At 37.4% G+C, this 7,952-nt stretch overlaps 1 pseudogene; it reads left to right on the forward strand.

Annotated features, from left to right (window-relative positions):
- The first annotated feature begins 268 nt into the window (after nucleotides 1-268).
- On the forward strand, nucleotides 269-4,129 carry LOC141250824 (uncharacterized; annotated as a pseudogene).
- Nucleotides 4,130-7,952: the final 3,823 nt, after the last annotated feature.

Here is a 7,952-nt window from a genome sequence, read left to right on the forward strand (position 1 = left end):
TGAAGGAGTTTATTGAGGCGTTGTCTTGAAGGATCGATATTGAATCAAGGTAATACTTCTACCCTAAGTTCTTAGGCCCTTGGCGGGATAGATTTCATAATTTAGGCCCTTGGCGGGATAGTTGAGTTTGTATTTTTTCTTGCTTAGTTGTGTATTATTATCTATAAAATTAGGCCCTTGGCGGGATAGAATTCATAATTTAGGCCCTTGGCGGGATAGTTATTAGAAAAAATATTAAATCTTCCTCTTCTTGCAATTATTACTAGAAATGAGTCGTCCTTGGATGTACGGTGACCATACTACAACACAATACTTGAGTGGGGTTGAGGAGTTTATTAGATGTGCTTTATCACACCAACGTAGTACGAAAGCAGAAAAAATCTATTGTCCTTGTCGTGATTGTAAGAATATAAGGCGGTTAGATGATATTGATGAGATTGAGGATCATTTATTTCGTCGTGGTTTCAAAGAAGATTATCATGTTTGGTTTTGGCATGGTGAGAAAATACCTGATCGTCCAAGTTCTAGTGTCAATGAGTTTGATGTTCGGGTAGACACTGATGATAGTGATGATGATATTGCTGAGAATAATGAGATGGATGATGACCAAGAAGATGATGAAATAAATGGGATGATGGATGGGGTGAGAGATCACTTGAACGAACAACCTCAGATGTTAGAACAGGTATCAAAGGCTGCAGAAACTCCCTTGTATCCTGGGTGTACAAAATTTAGCAAGTTAGAGGCTGTGTCAATACCTTACAACTTGAAATGTGCTTCTGGTTGGACTGATGGAAGTTTCAACACCTTATTGGAATGGTTAGGTGAATTTTTACCAGAAGGCAATGAGATGCCTATCTCTACTTATTATGCCAGAAAATTGATGTGTCCCTTAGGCTTAGATGTAGTCAAGATAGATGCTTGCCCAAATGATTGTATGCTTTACAGAAATGAACATGAAAATTCTGATGAGTGTCCAAAGTGCGGTGCATCTCGTTACAAGCGTAAAGGGATAAATTCGGCTAAGAGGGGCCCAGCAGCTAAAGTTATGTGGTATCTTCCAATAATACCTAGGTTTCAGCGTTTGTTTTCGATAAAGAAGGAAGCCAAAAATCTTAGATGGCATGTAGAAGGGAGAAAGAAAGATGGACAGCTTAGACATCTTGTTGATTCTCCTCAATGGTGAAATATTGATAAGAAATATTCTGAATTTGGTGATGAGGTTAGGAATCTGAGACTTGCTTTATGTACAGATGGTGTGAGTCCGTATGGTACGCTAAGCAGCCAACATAGCACCTGGCCAGTTCTTCTAGCAATTTATAATCTTCCTCCATGGTTGTGTATGAAGCGCAAGTATATCATGTTATCACTCCTCACCTCCGGGCCTAAGCAACTGGGAATGACATAGATGTGTATCTTGCTCCACTTGTTGATGATTTGAAATTATTGTAGAATGAAGGTGTCCCAATGTTCGATGCATACACCAACTCAAACTTTACCTTGCGAGCTATGGTTTTTTGTACCATAAATGATTTTCCGGCATATGGAAACTTGTCTGGGTACAAAACCAAAGGAGAACAAGCATGCCCTGTATGTGAAGAGGATATGAAACCCGCCTACTTGAGTAATTACAGGAAAAATGTGTATCTAGATTACCGGAAGTTCCTTAGTCGATATCACCCTTACCGTAAAAAGAAGAAGGAGTTCAATGGGTACACCGAGGAAGGAGTAGCTCGTACACCTTTGACAGGATCACAGGTTTATGAACGGATTAAAAATGTTGACACTAAATATGGCAAGTGCTTCAAGTCCAAATCTAAAAAGGGTGTTTTATGGAAGAAAGTGTCTATACTATGGGATCTACCTTATTGGAAAGATTTGTCGGTTAGGCATTGTCTCGATGTGATGCACATTGAAAAGAATGTTTGTGATGCCATAATTGGGACTTTGCTAAATATACCCGGAAAGACGAAAGACAATCAGAATGTTTGTTTTGATATGAAGGAGAGGAATATTCGACCAGATTTGTGGCCGGTAGTAAAACCGGATGGTAAAAGGACTTTTCTGCCTCCGGCTTGTTACACAATGTCAAGAAAGGAGAAAAAGGTGTTTTGTGAGTGCTTACATGGCATTAAGGTTCCATCGGGGTATTCGTCAAACGTAAAACGTCTAGTTTCTCTTCCGGACCTTCGGTTGATTGGTATGAAGTCTCATGATTGTCATGTATTGCTTAATGTTTTCTTACCGATAGCACTTCGTGGGATATTGCCGAAACACGTGAGACATGTTATAACAAAGCTGTGCGTCTTTTTCAGTTCGATATGTGCTAAGGTTATTGATCCGGAAAAATTGGATGCTCTCCACGTTGATATTGTTGAAACTTTGTGTCGATTTGAAATGTACTTTCCGCCGTCTTTCTTTGATATAATGGTGCACTTGATTGTTCATTTGGTTCGAGAAATGAAGTTATGTGGTCCGGTATATTTAAGATGGATGTATCCTTTTGAGAGATTTTTTGGCAGTTTAAAGGACAAAGTAAAGAATCGGGCGAATCCAGAGGGTAGTATCATTCGTGGCGTCCTTCATGAAGAGATATCTCAATACGCAGCTGAGTTTTTGTCAAGGCTTCATCCAATAGGTCTTCCAAAATCTCGTCATACAGGGAGGCTTGAAGGAGAGGGAGTAATTGGTAAAAAAGTAATATCTCCTCCATCTGAAAGGAAGAGTAAGGCACATCTTTGTGTGTTGCAGCATCTTATAGAGGTGAATCCTTACATAGAAAAGCATTACACTGAATTGCAGCACAAGAATCCAAAATTGAATGAAAGAGCTTTGATGCGGGAACATAATCGGACATTTGTTGATTGGTTTAAGAAGGAAGTAGCTGAGGAACTTAGGAAAGAACATGACGTTTCTGATACGGTCAAGTGGTTATCTCGGGGTCCTCGACTATGTGTTCGGTCTTATGAAGGATATGATATCAATGGGTTCACATTCTACACTAGAAGGCAAGATGAAAAGAGTGTGGTGCAGAATAGTGGGGTGAAGGTTATTGCATCATCTAGGGTCTATGCGAGCGCTAAGGACAAAAGACCGGTTGATGCGACACAATCATATTATGGTGTAATCGAAGAAATTTGGGAGCTTGATTATAACAATTTTACAATCCCTGTTTTCCGGTGCAAGTGGGTCAACAACCCTAACGGGGTGAAGCAAGATGAAATATATCCGGGTCTGACATTGGTAAACTTTGACCGATTAAGTGATAGTGACGAGCCATTCATTCTAGCATCACAAGCTAAGCTGATTTTTTATGTGGTAGACAATGTTGATCCTAGATGGCGTGCAGTTGCCCAAGGTAAAAGACATATTCTTGGTATTGATGATGTTGTGGATGAAGATGAGTATGACGAGTATGACGATACACCCTTGTTATCAACTGTTGTTCAACCATTACCCGAGGAGGAAGATATAAATAAAACTAATCATATCCGTACAGATCATAGGGAGGGAATATGGGTTACAAATCATGAATGAATAAGATGAGGTGGAATCATATACTAACCCCCTTTTATATTTTTTTTACTTTGTATCTACTCATGAAATCATGATCTAATTATATATTTTTTACTTTGTTGCAGGAATTCTTGCGTGGGATGGCTGATGAAAGAGAAAATGCTGATGCATCTCGAGTACTGAATTTGTAAGATATTTGACTTCGAAAACCCCCTTTTATTATTCTCCAAGTTCCTCCTTTCGTAACCCCCCAAGTTAAAGCGAACTTTCGGAAGAGGGTCGGAGGGATACTCGGCCCATTACTCGGCCGAGTAATGGGACGAGTATCCCTCTGACCCTCTTGCTTTCGCCCTTCTTTGCTCGGTTCCTTCCTTGCTTATGAATTAGTTCTTTTTGGAATACTAACAACATCATGACTGTATTGCGTGGATGTTCTAGGGCATTTCAAGTGTTTAACTATACATTAATATTTTTGAGTTTTTTATCAATAATTTCTGTGTTTCTTATGAAGCTATATACTAAGAGGACGACATCATATACTGTTGAAGAAATGGATGTAGTTCGTGAGCAATGGGCACAATATTTTACATCGACATATCTATCATCGGATTGAACTTAATCGTACTTGTAAACTGTTGTGGAGAATTTAATTGTACTCTGGTCAAACCTGTTGTATAAAAGTACATTCTTCTATAAATTTGTGTGTGGTTATTTCAGACGATTCTAAGAGCAGGTAGGGGTCAGCTTACTGTTTTGTTGCGGCTCTCTTTTCCTAATTATAGAGGCGGGCATCCTTACGCCCGACTCTAAAACATACGCGACAAGTGCCTCCGAAGGCACTTGTTGCGGCGGGCTTAAAGCAAACCGCCTCAACAAGTGCCTTCGAAAGCACTTGTTGAGGCACCTTTAGAGGCGGGCCTAACGAGGCCCGCCTCTAAAGGCACCTGTTGAGGCGGGCTTAAGCACGCCCGCCTCAACAGGTGCGGACTTTTAGCGGCGCACATGGCCCGGCCGCCTCAACTGTTGAGGCCCCATTAGAGGCGGGCCTGAAAGGCCCGCCTCTAATGGTACTTGTTGAGGCTGGCTTAAGCACGCCCGCATCAACAGGTGCGGCCTTTTGCGGCGCACACTAGGCCGGCCCGCCTCATCAAGCACCTGTTGAGGCGCACACTGGGCCGGCCCGCCTCAACAAGTGTCCAATGAGGCACTTGTTGAGGCCCTTTTAGAGGCGGGCCTTTGTTGGCCCGCCTCTAAAAGGGTCTTTTTTGAGGCGTATTTAGCCCGCCTCTAAAAGTGTTCCCACTTATTGCAGCCCCCTCATTTCATGCGAACGGTATACGCCTCAACAAGTGTCAAAATGCCCGCCTCTAAAAGGGTTTTTTCCACTAGTGTATCATTATGATTTATGTCAAATTTGGGCAACTGATATCCATAGATTAAATTTCATGGAATATTTTATTGGTGGCTTGGACTTTGGTGGATTTATAATAATTTTTTGAAATTCACCTATATATTTAAGCTAGCCCCTTTTAATCTCTCTCCTTAATTCTAGCCAATACTTTCTTACGTGTATTTTTTATTGGATTTAATATTAGCTCTCCTCTTCCTATTGATTGTATTATTCAATTTTTTTCAAATTATTGATATTTTAATTAACTCGTACTTTCTTAGGGGTAAATTGATAAGGTATTTAAAATTTAATTTAATCTAATTAATTATTAAATTTAAATGACTTTTTTAAAACTTACTTAATATTTAGAATATTATAATAAATATCTTTTTATAAATATAGATTTTTTTACTTTTCAAATTAATTTCTCTATTAAATATAGATTTTCCACTTGAAATAAACAATGAAATATGTATTTTATGATTTATTTTTAATATTATATTAAATTGAATCAATTACTATCATGTATTTTTTTAAAAAAAAACTTTTACCAAATAAGGTAATTATATTAAATTAGTTTTCCTTTGAGATAAAACAATGAAATATTTATTTCATGATATATTTGTATGTTATATTAAATTGAATCTATTATTATGATGTGATTTCTACAATAATAAAATTTTACCCAATAAAATAATTATATTAATATTTATTTGACATAAATCTTTATGAAAATAACAAGAAGGTTAACTACATAAATGAAATTTTAAATGATGAACTTTATTGCGATTAAGAATGTATTTTGAATCTAAATGGTCAAAATTCGATCTATGAAGAATTTGGATTGCACATATAATTATGATCTATGTCGAATTTGGACAATTGATCTCCATAGATTATAATTTCATAAAAATTTCATTGGTTACGTGGATTTTTGTGGGTTTATGATAACTATATGAAAATAATTTTGTATAGAAAAATATTTAATCTATAAGATAGAAAAGAGGTTTTTATTACTATCTGACCATTATGTTAAATAATAATATAGTTTAAAATTATAAATGATATAAGATATGAATAAAAAATAACATAAATGTGATAAATTACCCCTTGCATCGCATGGGTAATAAGCTAGTTGGCTATTATTCCTAAAACAATTAGCAAATAACTCTTCTACTTCCCCTTCTAGAAATATAGCTTGGGCCGCCCTTCATGCTCGGATGAACTCTTGCTCAATTTCTAGTGTTGAAGCAACATGAGACGAATTAGCAGAACGAGTATCAACCATGGAATGGTTCAAATCAGGATATCCACAACAGAAATAATCATAAAAATAATAGATAAAATATTTCTTCCTCGGAAATGGCGCCAATTTGATACGGGTGTTTGACCAATCGTTAAATCAACCAAACACCAGCTATGAAAAAGGAGATATTAAATAACTTATGATTCCTATCAATCCTAAAACTAACTAATAAATGTATTTCAGGGAATTAAGGGTCAATTCCATAAGGAGGCTTTTCTTATATTTTATTATTCTCATAAAATCAATCATGCAAGTCCAAGTAATACAAAAATGGGATTTTGTATTGAAAACTATCTCTAGAAGAATGAAACAAGCAATTGAGTAATCAGATGGAAAAAAGTGTCTTGGTAAAGTATTTGTATCAGCATTAAGAAGTAGAGCACAATCTCTTTTAGTCCTCACTCTAGTCATATAGTGTCTCATCATCTCCCTTCTCAATATTGGCAATTGCTTTCTCCAAAGCCTTCCATATCTTCGTGGAAAAATATTTGTCAAGGAATGCTCTATCCAACTTTGTCCATGTAGCAATGGTACTAGTGGATTAGTGGTAATATCAAGCTCTAGTTGTATCCTACAAAGTGAAACCAAAAGCTCTCATCTTGATCCGCTTGGTAAATGAGACTTGATTGGTCATTAATCAAACAAATCACACAATCTGCAAAAGTGATATAAAGATTTCTAATTCTAACTATCCCTTAAACTAATAAACAGATAGTTAATGAAAGTACGGTTTGAATCCTCAAGGAAATATAAATGCCTTTGGAATTATAGTAATATGCCAATTAAAGTAACCAGAATGAAGGGAAATCTGAATGAAATATATTCTAATGCAAACAAAACAAAATAATTGAGTAATTAGATGGATGAAGGCTTCTTAGCAAAGTATCGTATCAGTGTTTAGTAGTATGATGATCGTACCATTCATGCAAGTTGTTCCTGTTAGTTTGAGCTTGCTCAGACTAATCGCTCATTTTGTTTTGATGATGATAAACACTATATTTGATCTATCTTGTGTTTTATAAGTTCTACAGGAGTAGCTTAAGAAGCCAAGAGAGTCGCTTTGACAAAGCGAACAAGCAATAGACAAGCTTTGAGCCTTGCAAAGATAGCAGATATTGCAATGGCAGGCTCAATCAACTCTAAAGTCAAGAATCACAAAGTATGAAGTGAAGACGTGAAAAGAGTTGAAGAACTTGGACTAGCGGAGAGACGAAGAGAGTCGTTGCAGGATAGTGTATCCAGTACTTCAATGATAGAAGAAATGAAGGGAAGGGAATCTGCCCAGGTGGCTTAGGCTGCACCAGTGCGTAGAATATTCGTGCCAGATGATGGGAAAGACGTGAAGCTTCGGATAGGTGAATGTGTTTCTACCTATGGAGAGTGAGGAGCGTGGATCGCTAGCGTGGACGGATTGAAGTGGAGTGGTGTGGAAGCGGATCGCTAGTGTGGCAGAAGTTTATTACATGTTTGTTGCTCAAGAAAAAAAGAAAAGTTTGTGGAGGAGCTATCCGGAGAATAGTCACACGGATTGCCAAGGTGGCAATCTCCTTTATTACAATATTGTATAGAGTTTTCTAACTTGGGGAAGAAATTTAGGATTTCTATAAATAGGTGTAATAGTTGTATGTATTCGTACGAGCTTGGGAAACCTCCAGAGGGAGAGAATGTCTAGCTAGCACAAACATAACATGATCAGGAAAGCGTGGGAGTTAGTAAGTTGAGTGTCCAGGAGGGATGCAA

Source organism: Phyllobates terribilis, unplaced genomic scaffold, assembly GCF_046119375.1.
Source record: "Phyllobates terribilis strain yellow unplaced genomic scaffold, ASM4611937v1 Scaffold_6199__1_contigs__length_46218, whole genome shotgun sequence".
NCBI lineage: Eukaryota > Metazoa > Chordata > Amphibia > Anura > Dendrobatidae > Phyllobates > Phyllobates terribilis.